This window comes from Ornithorhynchus anatinus, chromosome 7 (genome assembly GCF_004115215.2).
Source record: "Ornithorhynchus anatinus isolate Pmale09 chromosome 7, mOrnAna1.pri.v4, whole genome shotgun sequence".
Taxonomy (NCBI): Eukaryota; Metazoa; Chordata; class Mammalia; order Monotremata; family Ornithorhynchidae; genus Ornithorhynchus; species Ornithorhynchus anatinus.
This window is the reverse complement of record NC_041734.1, coordinates 23,578,983-23,600,505: the sequence shown is the minus strand read 5'-3', so window position 1 is coordinate 23,600,505 and position 21,523 is coordinate 23,578,983.

Here is a 21,523-nt window from a genome sequence, read left to right as displayed (position 1 = left end):
CTTTTCTCCAACCAAACTGCTTCCATATTGTTCCAAGCACTCGTTATATCCTTCTTTGTCTACTGCATCAGCCTTCTTGCTAACCTCCCTCCTTCCTGTCAGTCCCCATTCTAGTTTCTTACTTCACTCTGCTGCCCAGATCATTTTTCTAAAGAAAATTCAGTTCATATCTCCCCGCTACTTAAGAACCTTCAGTGGCTGTCCATCTATTTCCATATCAAACAGAAACTCTTCACCATAGGCTTTAAGGCACTCAATCAGCTCTTTCCTTCCTTTCTTACCTCACTAACCTACTACAACTTAGTCCACACATTTTACCCTTCTAAAACCAATCTACTTATTGTACCTCAATCTCATTTATTTTACCTCTGACCCGCATAGTCCCTCTATCCTGGAACTCCCTACCCCTTCATATCTGACAGACCACTACTTACCTCATCTTCAAAGCCTTACTAAAATCATATCTCCTATAAGAAGCCTTCCCTGACTAAACCCTCATTTCCCCACCCTATTAGGTATCTTGTCTTGAATGATGGATGATCCTCAGTCTTGGGACTTCAGGACCCAGAACCAATAAAGAGGAATCAGTTAGTCAATCAGTTCTTACTGTGTTCAGGCCCTGTGCTAAGGGCTTGGGAGAGTACTGTTTGGGGAAAAGCTAGCCCAGAGGGCCGAGAGCTCCCCCAAAGTTCCCCTTTGTAGCAAATGTCCTGAGCCCCAGGGTTGTTACAAGAATATTTTTTATAGCTGTGTCCCCCCCTTACTTTTGGTTCACTCTGAAGGGAGTCACTGATGAATAGATTTGTTGTTAACATTCCCCAGCCCCTTTTTGGGGGTGCACTTTGAAAGGAGCTTCTCAACCTGACCACCAATAGGTGAGCAGACTCAGTAAAAGCTGGATGATTCTGTTATTGTCCTTTGTTCTACTCACGGGACCTCCAATGCCCTCCGCTAGAGGGCTGCGGGATGTTCTTTCTGCCACACTTCCTGCCTCAGCAACATCTTCTTTGGCTGATTAGTAACTTTTTTCAACAGTTATTCTTCTGCCTATTTTGCACCCCTGGCCTATTTTGCATCTTACACCCAGCCTTCCCAATACATCTTGTCTGCACTCCCTGCTTTTCATCTAGCTCTTCCTTTACAATACCCTTTAGATTATATGCTCATAGTGGGCAGGGAATGTGTCTGTTTATGGTTATATTTTATTCTCAAAAGCACCTATTACAGTGATCTGCATATAGAAAGTGCTCAATAAATATGATCAATTAGATGAATGAATGTACTTGCCTTCTGCCTTACATTCTATAGCTCTATTAGGATTATGCAGGACCTGGTGCCTACAGTCCCAACTTTTTGGCTGAGGTCCTGTTACCTTCAGTAACAAGTACAATACATTAAAGTAGGTAGACATGATCCCTATGTACAAGGAGATAATGATTATCATACCATTGACTTGTGCAGAGCCATTTAATCAGTGGTATTTATTGAGTACTTACTGTGTGCAGAGCTCTGGACTCAGTGCATGGATGAATACAGTATAATGAGCTGGTAGACACATTTCCTGCCCACAGTTTGCTTACAGTCTAGAAGAGGAGACAGACAAAATAAATTGTGGATATGTACTTGAGTGCTGTGAGACTGAGGGCAGTTGAGAGCACATGCTTAAAGGGAACAGAATTAAGTGCATAGATGACACAGAAGGAGAAAGGGTTCCCGTGGGGCCATCCACTCTTCAGAACATCCTAGATGTCCTTCAGTCAGAAACCTTCGCTGCTGAGGACATGACCCTCACCAGCCCAACTGGGACTAGAACCCAGGTCTTCTGATTTCCAGAGCTGCTGTCTCTCTTTCTGTTGGATCCACAGAGGGGATTATTGCAGGGCTATTGTACACAGGAGATGCTAAATGAATATGATGGCTTGAAAGATTGCCTCTGTGTTTATCTGTTCATCTTTATTTGGATTCAACCTGTAAGCATTTCTTGTAAAACCCAAGCAGACTCAGAACATGGATTTCTTTTGGAATTTGGACATAGAACCAGCATTAGTTTGTATAATTTGTATAGTTATGTTTTGTGTAATTGAATATTTGTATAATTATATATTTGTGTAATTTATAGTTTGTACAATACATTATAAATTTTATTTATACTAATGTCTGTTTCTGCCTCTATACTATAAGCTCATTTTTTTCTTTATAGTATTTGTTAAGTGCTTACTATGAGCCAGATACTGTACTAAGCACTAGGGTAGCTATAAACTAATCAGATTAGACGCAGTCCATGTCCCACATGGGGCTCACAGCTTTAATTCCAATTTTATAGGTGAGGTAACTAATTGAGGCACTGAAAAGCTAAGTGACTTGGATTACAACCCAGGTCCTTCTGACTCCCAGGCCCATGCTCTTTCCACTAAACCATGCTCCTTTTCACTGTGGGCAGGGAATATGTTTACCAACTGTTGTATTCTCACAGCACTTGTGCAGTGCTCTGTCCTCAAAAGCACTCAATAAATACCATTAATTGATTGATTAGGGGTCAGATTTAAATATTTAAAGAATATAAGGATATGTACATATATGCTCTGGAGCTGGGAGTGGAATGAGTATCAAAGTGCTTAAGGGGTACAGACTCAGGTGCATAAACAACACAGAAGGAGGGGCAAATAGAGTGGGGAACGAGGGTTTAGTTGGGGAAGATCTCTTTGAGGAGATATGATTTTAATAGGGTTTTGAAGATGGGGAGAGTGGTGGTCTGTTGGATTATAAAGGAGGAGGGAGTTCCAGGCCAGAGCAAGGGGCCGATAGCGAGAGAGATGAAACTGAGGTGTTACAGGGAGTAGGGTGGAGATAGAGGACTGAAACATGTGGGCTGGATTGTAGTTAGGGTGGGAGTAAGGAAGTTGGGGAGAGCTGATTGAGGGTCTTAAAGTGGAGGGTAAGGAGTTTCTGATGGATGTCAAGATGGATGAGTAAGCATTAAAGGTTTTTGAGGAGTGGGAAGACATTCACAGAATTATTATTTTTAGAAAATAATTTGGGCAGTATGGACTGGAGTGGGAGAAACAGGAGTCAGGGAGGTCAGCAAGGAAGCTAATGCAGTAGTCAGGGAGGGATATGATAAGTGTTTGGATTAACATAGTAGCAGTTTGGATGGAGAGAAGGGCAAATTCTGGAGACTTTTATGGAGGTAGAACCGACAGGACTTGATGACAGACTGAATATGCTGGTTGAATGAGAGAGGTGAGTTGAGGATGATGACAAAGTTACAGGCTTATAAGGCCGGGAGAATAGTGGAGTTGTCTACAGAGAAGGGAAAAATCTGGTGGAGGTAGTGATTAATACAAATAAGGTGCTAATTGCTGCCCAGATTCCAGCTCTTCAGTTCTGTTTCTGCAGGAGAAATCTTGTGGATTTCAAGGTTAGGTGAGATTATCAAGAAAATAGAGAATAGAGAGGGGGAAAATAGATTGGGTATTTGGAGGCAGTTTGGAAAGTCAACAATCTCTGTGGAGCAGAGGTGACCCATGTGTGTATTTACTCATTAGGGTGTCCCCCCTTTGGACTGCAGGGTACCACTGTGATTGCCCCTCCTCCTCTCACCATCCCCCTGTCCTTAGCCACTTTCACTCCTCGAAGAGTGAAGTGTGGAGGGGCTGTAGGGAGGAGCTTCCTCCCACTTCTGCCAACCCCGTGCCTGGTCATCACACAACACCTCACATGATATCAAGCTAGACAGTCTAGGCCACGGGCCAAGCGTCAGTTAAAGGACCCTGGCACCCAAACATGAATGTCATTACCCATGGCACGTTCCTTGAGTCTGAAGGACCACTGTCCACACAGCTCTTCTATGATGATGGGTTACGTTCCCAATGAATCCCATGTTAGGAAAAGCTTATGCTCTTGGAATTTAAGGGCCAGTCAATGGTCCTTGACTAGCCCCTGGTGCATGCATACATCCATTTCTTCCAGCTTCACACTGTTGTGCTATCCGGGCAGATCTGCAGTGTTTGAAGGACATTCCTCAACTCTCTACCTGTGTTTCTTCAAAATGCATTATAGAAATGCTCATTACGGATGAACTAAGTCACTTCGTCTCTTAGAACCACCACCAAGACCAGTCCTGAAAAGAAAAAGTGAAATTAGCATCCTATAAAGTTTATTTAGACTTCTTTCTTCTAGATTCTTTTCCTTTCTGCTATGTAATGAAATCAAATTAATCTTCATTTTCAACATCTCTCCTCAGCACTAACTTTCCCCCCAGCCTTAAACAAATTAATGAAGTGGAAAGACACCCTCTAAGCATTGGACCAGGACTGACGCTTGGGGAAAGGTAGGCATAGGCACCCAAAGAAAAAGTCACTGGCGGGAAGAAATCAGGTTGAGGAAGTGTCCCTTCTGTTCAAATTGCCCAGGGTGCAATCAGTCTTGTTCTAGTGCCTTCCCGAAAAATGACTTCCTCCAGGAGGCTTTCCTTCATGTCTGGTCATGCCAACCCAAAGTCAAACAGCCACTCTTTGCATTTATCTACTTTGGGATTTACAAATTCCCTTTATTTCTTCCTCGATCTTTTGGTACTTGCCAGTTGTAAGAATGTTTCTTTTCCTGCTTCCACACTATTTGAAAATACTTTTCGTGTGCCTGACCCTCCCAATTAGATTACAACAGTCGTCATACTAGTATTTATTAAGTGATTAGTGTGGGCAAAGCACTGTACTGAGAATACCCAGGTGAGCATTAGATGGGGTCCCTGGCCATCAAGAGACTCACAGTCTAAGAATAAGGATGGAAGGAGGCTGGAGACTGGTACGAAAGGAGAAAAACAAAGTAAAGACAAAGTCAACATAAAAGACAAGGCCAAGTATGAATACTAACTAAAATAAAGGCTGTAGGGCACTGTGTTTAGGCAAGCAGATTTTCAGGCTTCTCACAGCTCAGAATCCAACAGTCCCCAGTGACCTCAGTGACCCAGTGACCCAGTAGCCCCCAAAATTCCCAATAAGCTGTACAGCTGCAGCTTTCCTAGGGTTCTCCATTCTGAGTAGGCTGCAGACTGTTGCTGCTTCTTTCCCTCCTATGGTGGGGACTTAGGCTCCCTGAGGGCCAGGGTTGTGTCTTTTACCTCCACTGAACTTGCTCAAGTGTTTTAGTATAGGGCTCTGTACTCAGTAAACCCTCAGTAAACAGTATTAATTGGTTGCTAGTGGTAATCCTAGCTCAATTTTAAATTTGGTAATCAATGCCACAGGACAGGAAGATTTGGGAGAGGAGTCTTTCTGAGCCAAATGTTCATTTTTCTTTTCTGACAATGGTTTGTAGCAATGAGCATTTCTTTGATGATAGAGGACTAGCTATGTCTGAGGATTAGGTGCCATGCATAAGATATTCCTCAGCCACCACTTGCCTGTTGTAAACCCCCCTCTAGACTGCAAGCTCGCTGTGGGCAGGGAACATATCTACCAACACTATTATATTGTACTCTCCCAAGCACTTAGTACAGTGTTCTGTATACAGTAAGCACTCAATAAATATAATTGGTTGATTGATTATTGCATGTCCTTGGGCAAGTCTCTTAACTTTTCTGGGCCTCAGTTTCTTCATCTGTAAAATGGGGACTAAATACCTACTTTCCTTCCTACTAAGACTATGAGCCCTGTATGGGACAGGAACTGTGTCCAGTCTGCTTATATTGTATTGTATATTGTCACTTCATTTTTCTGGGGCTCAGTTGCCTCATCTGTAAAATGGGGATCATGACTGTGAGAGCTGGGGGGACAGGGACTGCATCCAATCCGATTTGCTTGTATACACCCCGGTGCTTAGTACAGTACGTAGCATATAGTAAGTGCTTAACGAACACCATAGTAATAATAACTATTATTATTGTTAACACCCTCTTTTTGCTTGTAAGGATGCTAGGAGAACTAGAAACTTCATCATTCTTCATGGTTTTGATGCCAGAGGTAACTTTATTAGGTGTCGAGGCAAAATTCATATCTCCTCATATTGATTAGGAAGGGTGGTGGAAACACCTAAGGTTTCTTCTTTCTGGGATGAAGGTGAAGCCATCTGTATTCTTCAGGGATGCTGGATGCTGTGTGTGGGCCCAGTTATGCTTTTCAGGAATTAATACTAATCCTCTTTTTGGAAGGACCTGGGTTCTAATCCTGGCTCTGCCACCTATCAGCTGTGTGGCCTTGAAGTCACATCACTTCTCTGGGCCTCAATTTCCTCATCTGCAAAATGGGGAGTAATAATAATAATAATAATGTTGGTATTTGTTAAGCGCTTACTATGTGCCGAGCACTGTTCTAAGCGCTGGGGTAGACATAGGGGAATCAGTTTGTCCCACGTGGGGCTCACAGTCTTAATCCCCATTTTACAGATGAGGGAACTGAGGCACAGAGAAGTTAAGTGACTTGCCCACAGTCACACAGCCGACAGTGGCAGAGCTGGGATTCGAACTCATGAGCCCTGACTCCAAAGCCCATGCTCTTTCCACTGAGCCACGCTGGGAGTAGGACTGTGAGCCCCATGTGGGACAGGGACTGTGTCCAACCCAATTATCTTGTATCTACCCCAGCCCTTAGTACAGTGCTTGGCCCATGGTAAGCGCTTCATTACTACTACAATTATTATTATTTGTTTGGATTCTGATTGTACAGTCTTAGATTTCTTCAGCCTAAGTGTCAGCTTGTTTTGAATTCCACAACGTAGACTTCAGTGTAGACTTCTACATAAGGAACATTATATTAAGGGTTTGGGAGAGCACACTAGAAATTAGCATATATGATCCCTGTCCTCCTCAAAGAGCTTGCTATCTAGCAGGGGCTTTGAAAAGACTGCAGTGCATTACTGATATACTGTTTGTTTTGCTGAAAGCAGCTCCTTGATCCCATGACAGAAATCCTACTTCAAAGAGACTTTAGGTTGAGGGATTGTCCTCAGCTCAAGGAAGAATTGTCTTCGGAGCAATCTTACAACTTCTCAGACAAAAGGGACATGAATAGGACCAGATGTGGTGAATCTCACAAGTCTTATTGTAGGTTCCCATCGACACCAGTCCTTCTGTCAAGGTCTAATGGAGATGCTGGTCCAGGATGCGGTCTGTAGTGGGGGCCAGGAGAATAAAATGAATTTGGAGAAAGGCTAGACTTAGAGTTGGGGGATGACAATTTTCCTTAGAGCAGCGGAGGGGTGCAGTGGTTTAAAGGCTGATCACTCAGGAAGTCTGTGTTTTATGTGGTTTCTCATCTATTTCCCAGGCTTCAGTTTACCTCAGCAAAAGGTTACAATACAGTTCTACCTCTAACAGCAACTGTTCTACAGTTTTACAGTTACAGTTCTACAGTTCTGCACTTCTATAGCTCTACTGTTCTACAGTTTTAGCTCTAACAGTATTGGTAGACATGTTTCCCACCCACAAAAGAGCTGGCAGTCTAGAGGGGAATTTACAGCAGGCACATGGCAGTTGAGGAATTTCTTACACAAGTCACTTAATCTAGCTCCTAGCTCCTTCTCCTTCTCCTCATCCTCAGCACTCACTGGGCACCTTATCTACAGGGCACTGGTCTGGGCATACACTGTCTGGGGATTAAAACTGTGAGCCCCACGTGGGACAACCTGATCACCTTGTATCCCCCAGCACTTAGAACAGTGCTTTTCACATAGTAAGCGCTTAACAAATACCACCATTTTTTTTAAACAAATACCAAAATTATTTTTATTATTAGAATGAGAACAGATATAAATGATAAAAAAGCATAAGCAAGTAAGCAACTTAAATTAGTAACGAGGCAGCAAATGAATAAACTGACATATGCACAAGTGTTAAAATGGCTAATGAGTGCCATGGGCTGGAAATTAGGGGAATTAATCCAGGAATATCTCACAGAAGGTATGGTTTTTTTAGAGGCTTTGCAGGTGTGGAGGGATGTAATTTGAGACTTTGAGAGGGTGAGAGTTACAAGCAGGAGCAAGGATCTGAAGAATGGGGCGAGAGACAGAAGAGTTGAGAGTAAACAACAGTAAGAGAGGTAGATGACTAATTTGGGAGGAGTGAAGAACACCACTGAGGTGTAGTGGGAAAGAAAAGAGAGGAAAGGTAAGATAGAGGTTTTTGGTAGAGAGCCTTGAATCCAAGGGCCAGGAGCAGTTTATCTGGGAAGGAATGGGACCCCATCGTGGTATAGAGGAGAGAAATGATAGATGCTGATGTGGAGGAGGTGCTGGGGCAGCGCTTGGCAGCTTCAGGTGTCAGGTGGACTCCTGTGGTGGGGAGAGGTGGGGATCCAAAGGTCATAATAATAATAATGACAGTATATGTTAAGTGCTTACTATGTGCCAAGCACTGTTCTAAGCACTGGGGTAGTTACAAGGTAATCAGGTTGTCCCATGTGGGGTTCACAGTCTTCATCCCATTTTACAGATGAGGTAACTGAGGCACAGAGAAGTTAAGTGACTTGCCCGAAGTCACACAGCTGACGAGTGGCAAAGGTGGGATTACAACCCACAACCTCTGACTCCCAAAGCTGGGCTCTTTCCACTAAGCCACACTGCTTCTGAACACCCCAGCATTGGAGGTGGAAGTCTTAAAGTCCTGTCCCTGCCTCACCTACTGTTGGTTTCCATGGAAAGAATGAGTTGCAGAGAGAAAAAATAGTTAACCCAGAAATGAGCTTCATGGGAGGGCAAGTGGTGGAAAAAGAGCCAGCAAAGGAGATCGAGAAGGGTAGCTAAGAAAGGTAATAATGGAGCTTACTATGTTCCAAGCATTGTTCTAAGCACTGGGGTAGTACAAGTTAATCAGGTTGGACACAGTCTCTGTCCCACACTGGGCTTACACTCTTAAAACCCATATTTTACAGAAGAGGTAGCTGAGGCACAGAGAAGTTAAGTGATTTGCCCAAGGTCACACAGCAGACAAATGGCAGAGCTGGGATTAGAACCCAGGACCTTCTGACTCCCAGACCTGGGCTCTATTGAGAGCTCAGAGAAGCAATCAGTCAATCAAATGAGTGCTTATTATGAACTTGTTCTGGGCAGGGAATGTGTCTACAAACTCTGTTGTATTGTACTCTCCTAAGCACTTAGTAAAGTGCTCTGCACCCAATCAGTTCTCAGTCAATACCACTGATTGATTGACTGATTATGCTGTGCACAGCACTATATTAAATACTTGGGAAAGCACAATAGAGTAAGTAATGATGTTGGTATTTGTTAAGCACTTACTATGTGCCGAGCACTGTTCTAAGCGCTGGAAACGTGCTCCCTGAAATAAGTCTAGCAGTAGAGACAGATATTAATATAAATTACTGGCAGGAGAAGTAACTGAGTACAAAGATATGTTTACATAACTGTTAGGGAGTTAGAGAGTGGGTGAGTACATTGCTTAGGTGGTATGGACCAAGTGCAGGAGGGAGGGTTAAATAGGCTGGGGAGATGTGAGAAGTCAGGGGAGTCTTCCTGGAAGAGGTGTGATTTTAGAAGGGCTTTGAATATGGGGAGAGTGGTGGTTTGTTATGAAACAGGAGGGAGATGAGAGTGTGGCTCAGTGTTGGTTGATATTAGAGGAGTGAACTGAGCAGATTGGGTTGTAGAGGGAGAGGAGCAGGAATCAGCTGATTGAGGATCTTAAAATCGATGATGAAGAGTTTCTTCTTGATGTGGAGATGGATGGACAACCACTGGAGCTTGTGGAGGAATGGGGAGATATGCACAAAACTTCACTTTAGAAAAATTATCTGGGCAGGGGAGTGACATGGACTTGAGAGGGTAGAGTCTGGAGGCAGGGAGGTCAGTGTGGAGGCTGATGCAGTAGTCAAGAAAGGAGATGACAAATGCTTGGACCAGTATAGCAACAGTTTAGATGAAAGGGGAAGTGGGAGATTCTGGAATGTTGTGAAAATAGAACCAAAAGTATCTGGTGATGGACTGAACAGCAAACTGTTCTTGTGAAGCCAAGGCTGTGGAGAGAGTCTAAGAAAAGGGAGTGGTGTAACATCAGGATGGCTTTCAAGAGGTTGAGGAGGACTTGGGTAGAATAGGCTCCACTGGACTTGGCCAGAGAAAGATTCCCTTGACTGTCCATCAGAGCAGCACACCACCTATGCATTAAATGTTTGGCTCATTTACAAATCTCTCTGACTGCTAATGACAGAGCCCTCAATCTGGCCACCATCAGCAGAGAACACCATGATCGTTGTTCAACTGAAACTCCTTTCTCTTCTCTGTCACTCACTATAACGGTTGGTGAATAAATAGCTTACATACTGCATGCCGGTTCTCAGCATACTGCACTGCAATGGCGGCCTCCAACCCCTGCTCTCTGTAAGACTTCATTTTATATTAATCTAATTTAACATTCCCTCATTCGATAGCTGGGAAATAATGTCACAGGAAGAATTTATGTTAAATCACCTGCTGGAATATTTCTCAGTTTGCTTTACTTCTTTAGCTTGTTTGTCAGTGTGTTTAGAGTCCAGGATAACCTGGCTAGTCTCTGGTGGGAAACAGATGGGGGTCATTCCCTCTGCTTCCCCTCAGTAAGTTATGGCATTTATTAAACATTTACTATGTACCTAGTGCTGGGATGGGATACAAGGTAATTAGATCAGAGAGTTCTCACTCATACAGGGCTTATAGCCTAGGTCATGGGGAGAGCAGGTATCTTATCCCCAGTTTATAGGTGAGGGAACTAAGACACAGGAAGTTTGAGTGACTTACTCGAGGACACACAATAGGCCTGAGGCCAGGGTGGGATTAGAATTCAGATCTCCTGATTTTGTTTGATGAGTGATCTTGGGCGAGTTACTTCACCTCACTTACTGTAAGTAAGTTATTTCACTTACTGTGTCTAAATTACCTCATCTATAAAATGGGGATTAAGATTGTGAGCCCCATGTGGGACAGAGACTGTGTCCAATCCAATTTACTTGTATCCACCCCAGCGCTTAGTTTTGTGCTTGGCACATAGTAAGTGCTTAACAAATGCCACCATTATTATTATCAAGTGACATTCTTCCCAATCGGCCAAGTTACCTAAAATGGAGGCAGGGAGCCAACCTGATCCTTCTAACCCAAACTAGATGGCTAGGGAAGGTTCACACCAGAAGTGGGAGGGCTAGTTACCCTGTACCTGCTCTGCTCCTCCCCCACCCCTGGCAAAACGGCCTCCTCCAGCCTGGGTCTGCCAGGCCCAGTATTCAAGGTGACATTTCTGTGAGAGGCTCAGGTACTTGGAGTGTCTAACTATCTGATTGAGAGGGGAGCATGTTGTCACGGGCAGGCCTATTCTAGAAAGAGCAGTCGGTCAGAACGCAAAATCAATTCTGTTCTTGAAGTTGATGATCTTCAGTGTCTCATTTAAGAGGCAAGTAAATAGCAGGACTCCTGCAATCATCATTATTACCCACCAGGCGTATTTGCCCTAAAGGCTGCAGTGGATGATTCAATGAGCTATCTCACTGTTCCAAGCTCTCAATGAACCCAAACCTGTAGCTGTGGGAAAAAGGCCCATCAGCTATTCAGAGGCAGTGTGTATGCTACCATACAATTTTTATAATCATTGGTATTATTATTTTGATATTTTTAAATGATTTTCTTTATGCCAAGCACTGTGCTAAGCTCTCAGGGTCCAACAAGATAATTAAATTGGACCCAGTCCCTGTCTCACATGAGGCTTTTTATCTAAGAGGTAGGAAGAAACAGATTTCTTAGCCCCATTTTACAGCTTTTTTTTAAAATGATATTTGTTTAGTCCTTACTATGTGCAAGGCAGTGTTCTAAGTGCTGGAGTAGATACAACATAACTAGGTTGGACACAGTCCCTGTCCCTCATAGGGCTCACAGTCTTCCCCATTTTACAGATGAGGTGACTGAGGCCCAGAGAAGTTATGTTACTTGTCCAAGGTCACACAGTAGACAAGTGGCAGAGTCAAGATTAGAACCCAAGTCCTTCTGATTTCCAGGTCCGTGCTCATACAGGGCTACTAGGACATACTACTTCTCAATTGAGGAAGCTGAGGTACAGAGAGGCTAAGTGCATTCCCCAAGAATGCCTCAGAAGAATCAGAAGGTCTCCTGATTCCCAGTCCCCTGCTTTTGCCAGTAGGTAATGCTGCCTTCCTAAGAAACATTGTTAGGTTATTTCTAAATTCTAGCTGTAATTTACATCCTTGTGGGACTTCTGGAATAGAGCCCTAAAAGAGGCATGGCAGGGTAGGTTTGACAAGGCAGGGTTTGCCAGGGGTGAGTCTTCTGGGCATCTTGAGGACCCAAGTCCAGCACCCTTTCTGTAGAATCTTGCTCAACTAAGCATCTCTGCCAAGGGCCTGGTAAGACTCCAGGGGTTGAAAGAACACAGAAAAGGGGAGGAGAGAAGAGACAGAGAGAGGCAGAGGGAGGCAGATTCCTCCTCTGAGAGGTTGTTTCTCACAGCCTCCTGAGTGAGACATGACAAGGGAGCTCACCGAACAAAGACTGTATTTCCTGTTCCACTTTCTGTTCTTCTGACATTACCTATGATCCTCTCTCCACCCAAATGACAACAACAGAGAGCATTTCTCTTTCACTACCATGCATGTATTCTATCACTTTAACACTGAACCAGTAGGCATAATACTCAGACCCATTATGCAATCTTAATGGGAATCCTCAACAATACTCTTAAATACAAGAATGCTAATTTCCTTCTTGGAAAAAGAATTTAACCAGAGTAAGTGGCAAACTATTTTCCCCAAGACATTTGTTTATGCTATTTGTTAAGCACTTTCTATGTGTCAAGCACTGTTTTAAGAGCTGAGGTAGAAGCATTAATTAGGGCAGACACATTCCTTGTCCCACATGGGGCTTACAGTCTAAGCAGGAGGGCAAACAGGTATTGAATCTACAGTTTAGAGCTGAGGAAACTGAGGTCCAGAGAATTTATGTGACTTACCTAAAGTCACACAACAGAGTGGTGGCAGAGCAGAATTAGAACCCAGATCATCTGACTCCCTGGCCTGGTCTCTTTCCACTAGGCCACAGTGCTTCCATTGTTATTGACTTCATCATTTCTCAGGAACACACCATAGTTTTAGAAACTGTCATCTTTCTCAATTCTTCCTGACTGAAATGTCTTTGCTTGATGCTGTTTGTCAATGTTGAACTTGTCTGGCTGCTGCTTGGTATAGTGTCTTATTTGGGAAAGAATATTCCCTCCACTTGAGGCTTTGGTAGAAAGGAGCTTTCAGAGGCTATTCTGATGACTTGGGAATTGGAATGTTGTTTCCTTGCGGTTGGCTTAGTGAATTACAGAAAGTCCTTGAATTTATGGTCCAGTTGTTTCCTGAAAACTGAGCTTGAAGTCAAAATGTTGTAAACCTGTACCAAATTTCCAATAGGAACAATGTTATAAGTGGGAAATTGGTTCCTGAACCATGGTAGGACTTACCAAGATGATTCAGAATTATGTGCTCAATCATTTGTTGATGATTGCTATAGTGATTTACCTCTGTTGAATTCAAGGGGTTTCAAATAAAATAGAAGTAAAATGCATCTATGATCTTCCCTTATCTTATCCCTTCCCTTATGCTTATCTTCCCTGGTGACCCTGCACCTGATGATCAGATAATTATTTCCTGCTCTCCCTTGGCCTTGGCCTCTTTTGCTCCCCCACCATCCTCCCTTTATCTCTCTTTATTGAGCCCCTCCCATCAATCAGCATGGCTCAGTGGAAAGAGCACGGGCTTGGGAGTCAGAGGTCATGAGTTTGAATCCCGGCTCTGCCACTTGTCAGCTGTGTGACCGTGGGCAAGTCACTTAACTTCTCTGTGCCTCAGTTACCTCATCTGTAAAATGGAGATTAACTGTGAGCCTCACGTGGGACAACCTGATTACCCTGTTTCTATCCCAGTGCTTAGAACAGTGCTTGGCACATAGTAAGCGCTTAACAAATACCACCATTATTAATATTATTTATGCAGAGCACTATTCTAAGCACTTGGGAGAGTATAATGGAGTTAGTGGACATGATCCCTGGCTTAGAAAAGCTTACCCTCTAGTGAGGGAGGTAGTCACCAAGGAATTTCTCTATTCCCTATATACACCCTTGGAATTTGTGCCATCAAAAAGACTAATGTGATTAAAGCTGAAACCAACATGTTGTAAAACTTAAACTGTGTGTGTAAATTTAGAAATATTGTGTGATTCACCTACTCTAAGCATCTTCAATGAAAATTTCCTGTACCATTTTGTCAGTGGCTCTGGAGTCTTCTGTGGCCATTACAACCATTCCTCTGACACAAGAAATTGTAGACACATTGAAGCTTGGTTACATTCCGTCTTAAATCCCCTGCTGTCCCTGCGATCTGCAGAACAACAACAAAAAAGTCACTCGGGGTGTGAAGTGAATGATAAGCCCAAAACGCAGATTGTAAATTGTAAAATTGTGAAATGCAGAACTGGAAGAAAGGCATCCATTTAAGTCGAGCGAAACCAGATTTGATCAAATGCAAGTCCCACAAAGTGCAAGAGGAAAACTATTCTGTGTTCAGCAGACATTTTGCTCCAAACTTTCTGACTTTTTTCATACTTCTGACAGCAAGCAGATGTGACCCTTAGTACAATGTCAGTTGAAAATCAGTTTTAAAAATTGACAAATGCAGAAGGGAGAGACAAGGAGAGCTGGAACAGAAGGCATGGTGGGAATACAAGAAGAGAAATGATCCAGTTATGAGAAGGGGAGGTGAGAACTTTGATGGAATGATAGGGTTGCAAACCAGCGATGAATTAGAACTTGATCTTTCATAGCAACTGCATTCATATTTGATAGGCTCACTCTCAATATAAGAAATCTTGAGGAAATGTCTGAGGTTATCAGAGATGCCTGCAGGTGCCTGGTAAAACCTAGAGAGCCATAGCTCTCCATCAGGGACAGAGAACTGAGTTCTGTTACTGACTCATTCTATTCATGGCACATATCCCATGAGGCAAAGTTTGATCAGGTGGGAAAAATGTCAATCAACAGAGCCCCTGTGCCTTTTGGGAGACTTACAGTAGAGTGTAGTGCCAAAATGGCATCAAGATCCATATGAAGCTGGAAGTCATGAGAAGCAGCGTGGCTCAATGGAAAGAGCATGGGCTTGGGAGTCAGAGGTCATGCGTTCTAATCCCAGCTCCGCCACTTGTCAGCTGTGTGACTTTGGGCAAGTCACTTAACTTCTCTGTGCCTCAGTTACCTCATCTGTAAAATGGGGACTAAGACTGTGAGCTCCACTTGGGAAAACCTGATCACCTTGTATTCCCCCCAGCGCTTAGAACAATGATTTGCACATAGTAAGTGCTTTACAAATGCTATTATTATAATCATCCAATCTTTTGGCTGTGAGACCTGGGATTATTCAAGATGTCATATCCTATTTCTGCAACAGGCCCTCCCAAACCAGCCACGTACTCTGATGTATGGCATCAAGTGGTAAGATAGGATCTCAAACAATGAGGTTTTAGGAATATTAAAATAATAATAATAATGAATAACAATGGTATTTGTTAAGCACTTACTATGTGCCAGGCACTGCACTAAGCACTGGGGTGCATACAAGCAAATTAGGTTGGACACATTCCATGTCCCACATGACGCTTATAGTCTTAATCCCCATTTTGCAGATGAGGTAACCGAGGCCCAGAGATGTGACATGACTTGCCCAAGGTCACATGGCAGAAAGGTGGCAGAGAGGAAGAGGAAGAGGAAGAACTCAAATGATCCTCTGTCAGCTGAGAAGGAAGAGGGAGTCCTAGGCAGAACAAAAAGGTTGGCAGCAAGAGAGAGGAGAACAAGGCACAGTGAGTACGTTGGCTTGAGAGGAGAAAAGCAGGTGAACTAGGCAGTAATAGTAGAGAACTGAAGGATAAGTAGTGGGGAGAGAGCTAATTGATCCCTTAAAGTTGGCAGTTGGGAGTTTCTGTTTGATGAGGAGAGTAATGGACAACCATTAGTTCTTTGGAGGAGTGGGAAGATTCATTCATTCATTCAATAGTATTTATTGAGTGCTTACTATGTGCAGAGCACTGTACTAAGCGCTTGGAATGTACAAATCGGCAACAGAGAAAGTCCCTGCCTTTTGACGGGCTTACAGTCTAATCGGGGGGACAGGCAGACAAGAACAATGGCAATAAATAGAGTCAAGGGGAAGAACATCTCATAAAAACAATGGCAAATAAATAGAATCGGGGTGATGTACATCTCATTAAACAAAATAAATAGGGTGATGAAGATATATACAGTTGAGCGGACGAGTACAGTGCTGAGGGGGTGGGATGGGAGAGGGGCAGGAGGAGAGGGAAAGGGGGGAGAAGAGGGTTTATCTGCGGAGAGGTGAAAGGGAGGTAGAGGGAGCAGAGGGGAAATGGGGGGAGTTCAGTCTGGGAAGGCCTCTTGGAGGAGGTGAGCTTTAAGTAGGGATTTGAAGAGGGGAAGAGAATTAGATTGTCAGAGGTGAGGAGGGAGGGCATTCCAGGACCACGGGAGGACATGGCCCAGGGGTTGACGGCGGGATAGGCGAGACCGAGGGACGGTGAGGAGGTGGGCAGCAGAGAAGCGGAGTGTGCGGAGTGGGCAGTAGAAAGAGAGAAGGGAGGAGAGGTGGGAATGGGCAAGGTAATGGAGAGCCTTGAAGCCTGGAGTGAGGAGTTTTTGTTTTGAGTGGAGGTTGATAGTCAACCACTGGAGGTGTTTAAGAAGGGGAGTGACATGCCCAGAATGTTTCTGCAGGAAGATGTGCACTGAACAGTGTTTTAGAAAAATGATCCTGGCAGCAGAGTAAAATATAGATTGGAAAGGGGAGAGACTGAATGCAGGGAGACCAGGAAGGAGGCTGATGCCTCCTTGAGTTGGGCTATGACAAGTGCCTGGACCAGCATCGTGAGCATTTGAATGGAGAGGATGGAGTGGATTCTGCAAATGTTGTGGACGAAGATTCAACTGGTTTTGGCTACACATGGGATCAAGGAGTTGAAAGAGAGGGAGGAGCCAAAGATAATGCCAGGGTTACAGGATTGAGAGATTAGGAGGATGGTGATGTTGTTAACTGTGATGGAGGGAATTTGGGAGGGAAATGAGGGGTTTGCTTTTGATTTGCTGCCCCAGGAACCAATGCAGAGGTCAGCTATGGGCTACTTTCTGAAAAAAAACAGGCATTAGGCACCATGGCATATGCACACAAGGAGCTTTTGTGTTCTGTTTCTCAACTGAGGAGAGAGAGACAAGTGATTGTCCAGCTCCTCTACTTTCCTCCCCTGCCTGGGACCCCTGTCAGTGTTGCCCAGGCTCAGAAAGTCATGGCCTGTCTGGTTCAAAATTTTCCAGGGTTCATAGGTCAGCAGCCCTGTGGGAGAGACCTGGGGAAGGGCAAGGAGAAGGGATAGAGATGGGAGTGCTTGAATCATGAGGGAGAGTGAATGCTGAGCCCTTGAGGGGCCTGACTCTTGCCAAGGAGCTCTACCAGGCCAATACTGGTTCCTGTACCCACCCTTAGTCCCCTGTCCTGCCCTCCAAGAGCTCCCTGTGGTTCTCCTAGGTGGTGGCAGCTGGAGAGGAGGCTGGAGTTTGCCTTCTGTCCTCTGGAAGAATGGAAGGGGAAAAATGCTTTTTGTGAAGCCAGAAGTTCCTCAGGATGATTTAGAACTGAACTGCTTACTTGTGTTTTACCAGGTGCCATCCCTCACCTCCCTCCCTCTTCCTCCTTCCCCTCCTCCTCCCTAAACTATGCTGTCTCTCCACACCTCTCCCTGCCAGGCTCCACGGGTGAGATATCTCACTCCCATCCACCCTATCTCTTTGCCCCTTTCTCTCCCTGACCTAGGACATCCCTTCAGGCCCTAAAATGGTGCTCTACCTGGACTCAGTCTACCTGCCCCAGGCTTTTCATGCCCTGCCTGGGCATCCTCACAACATTCTCTCTTGATGCCTAAGTCCACACCCTCCACACCAACCTCTCCACCTCTGCAGTCCCCTCACTCCCCAGCCCCTCCTTCCTGCTGTCACTCTTACATCACCAATTCCTAACTGTGGATCACTGCCAGAGTCCCCTTCTTCTGCTCATTTACATAGGTAAGTAAGGATTTTCAGCAGAAATTTGGACATTGGACTGACTTCTGTGATTTCAAATTGACCCTCCCCTGCTATAACTGTTCCCTCTTTTGTCTTAGCCAATGTACTCTCCCTATCTCACTGACTTCTCCACCAGCATCCACTACCTATCCCAAACTTTAAACTCTCTTCTGAAGCCGCCAGGGTCTTCACTTCTAATTTCTACTTATATTGTCTCTCCCAACCCTTAGTAAAGAGCTCTGCACACATTAATAAATAATGTTATTATTTCTGCCTCTTTAGTTCTCAGAGACCTCGCCAACTACTCTGTGGTAAAATTGAAATCATCAGGGCATTTCCCCACAGTCCTCTCCTCAGATCGCAACTATTTTTACCCACTATGCTTTCTCTTTTTTCCCAACTTTCTCTCAAGAGGAGGTCCTTCAGCTGCTTTCCAAATCTACCCCCTTTAATGGTATTTGTTAAGCACTTACTCTGTTCCAAACCCTGTTCTAAGCACTGGGGTAGATATAAGTAATCAGGTTGTCCCACGTGAGGCTCACAGTCTTAGTCCCCATTTTATAGATGAGGTCACTGAGGCACAGAGAAGTGAAGTGACTTGCCCAAAGTCACACAGCAACCTAGTGGCGGAGACGGAATTAGAACCCACATCCTCTGACTCCCAAGCCCATGCTCTTGCTACTACGCCATGTTTTACCTATCCTTCGGACCCAGTACCCATTTACCTTTTAGAAACATTTATTCTCACCTTTTCCCCCTCCCTTTCTTCATCTTCTTGCTTGTCAGTGAATATCTTCTCTGCCTTCAGACACACACAGGCCTCTTCCATTCTAAATGACCTTTCCAGATACTGTCCCAACTACCTCTCTAATTCCCGAGAAGCGGTGGGGTCTTGTGGAGAGAGCACAAGCCTGGGAGTCAGAGAACCTGGGTTCTAATTTCAGCTCCACCTCTTGACTGCTGGGTGACCTTGGGCAAGTCCCATTACTTCTCTGTGCCCCAGTTTCCTCACCTGTAAAATAGGGATTCGATATTTTTTCTCCCTCTCTCTTAGACTGTGAGCCCCATGTGGGACAGGGACTATATCTGATCTGCAAATATTGTATCTACTTCAGCATTTAGTGCAGTACAGTATATTTTTATGGTACTCATTAAGTACATACTATGTGCTAGGCAGTATACTAAGTGCTGGTGTGGACACAAGCAAATCAAGTTGGACACAGGCCATGTCCCACATGGGGCTCACAGTCTTAATACCCGTTATACAGATAAGATAATGGAGACCCAAAGAAATGAAGTGACTTGCTCAAGGTCACACAGCAGACAAGTATTGGAGCTAGGATTAGAACTCAGGTCCTTCTGACTCAATATCCAAATTATTATTAATCCTGTCCAAACTTCTAAGGCCACCTGAAAACTCACCTCTATCAGGAAGCATTCCTTGAATTGATTTCCACCTTCCCATGATCTGTCAATCCAACAGCTGCCTAAAGTGCTAATGTTAATATATTTTCCCTTTGTTCTTTTGCATACATTGATTAATGTCAATTTTTATTAATTTATCTATTTAAATTACCATATTCTTGCTATCAACAATTGTAGCTTTGTTCTTCCTCCTACTCCTACCATTTGTAAATAATGTTTCCTCCATTAGATTGTAAACTCCTTGAAGGAAAAGATACTGTCCTCTACCTTCATTGTATGATCCCAAACATCAGATACATGTTTTTCACACAATAGTATTAAAAAAGTCTCCCTCTCTCACGACCTGGGAAACCCACTCTTGAAACATCCCCTCCAAAGCCCCCCATATCAACTCAAGAAAAAGCAAGCATAGGCTTTATTGCTGCAGTCCCCCCCAACTTTGGGTGCACACCAAAGGGACTCTCTTCTGCAACCCAACAAGTAATAGATGAGGAGACTCATACAGATTGTGTGGTCTCACAATTTATTCAGCCCCACCCTCAGCCTGCTCCTTCCTTGACAGTGTAATATGAAATAATTTTTCTGAGAAGTCTTTCTCCTCTTTCCCAGGACTTGATACCACCTCTGTATATAGAAGAAACAGAGAGTTCTGTGACATTGGAAGGTGGGTGGCTTAAGAGATGGTTGGATGGCCCCCTCATCGATTCTGCACTCTTGTTCATCATCAGAATCATCATCCCATGGTCTCAAGTTGTTCCCATGGGATGCTTGTGCTCTTCAGTACTTTTCCAAGTTACTGACCTTCCTCCTGACAGTCTGTTTTGCACACCTGGTCTTCCACCATACATTCTTAAGCAAGCCTGGCATCCTTCTTTTCACTCTACAGACTTAATAGGGTCATGCATTCCCCAGTGCCTTTAGCCCCCAGCTCCCTCTTGTTCCTTGGGGATGTTGCCTAATAGATGCTCAATAAATTCTGTTGTTTTTTTAGTGGCATTTGTTAAGTACTTACTATGTGCCAAGCACTGTACTAAGCACTGGGATAGATACAAGTTAATCAGGTTGGACACTATCCATGTTCTACTTGCAAAGGAGGCAACTGAGGCCCAGAGAAATGAAATGGGGAGAAGCAGCGTGGCTCAGTGGAAAGAGCACGGGCTTTGGAGTCAGGGCTCATGAGTTCAAATCCCAGCTCTGCCACTTGTCGGCTGTGTGACTGTGGGCAAGTCACTTAACTTCTCTGTGCCTCAGTTCCCTCATCTGTAAAATGGGGATTAAGACTGTGAGCCCCATGTGGGACAACCTGATTCCCCTATGTCTACCCCAGCGCTTAGAACAGTGCTCGGCACATAGTAAGCACTTAACAAATACCAACATTATTATTAAGGTCACACAGAAGACAAGTGGCTGAGCCGGGATTAGAACCCAGGTCTTCTGACTCCCAGGCCCATGCTCTTTCCACTAGGACATGTTACTTCCCTGCAGTACCCCCAGTTATTGTTTGGTGCTTAAATTAGGGGGTTTCCCTACGAAATGTAATCCAGGGATGAATTTTCTGGTGGGAAATTATCTCTGGAGATCAATCACACTGTTCCCTGCCAGCACTCTCATAGCCATAACAGGCACAAGCCCTCAACAGATTTGCTTTGAGCCAAATAAGGAAACCATAATGACTAATCATGAAGAATGTAGTTATATCCACTAGTCAGAACTTGAGTGAAAAAGCACAGTGTGAATCTTATTCTGAGAGTTTAAAGAGATGCTACCCTTTCCCAGCATCCTCCATTCCTGCAGTTGGTGGTACCTGGAATCCACATCTCTCAGTTCCTCTTCCTGTGTGTGTTTTATTTTAGGGCTGGCCAGCTTCCATTCTACCCACAGCGGTGGCCTCTTCCAGAAGTTTCTAACCCTTGACCCCCTCCCCCCCATTTTGGGGGGTGTTTTATGTCAACTTGGCTTTCATTTTCAAAACTCATGCTATTACTGTTAGTGAGATACTATCCAAGGGTGTCA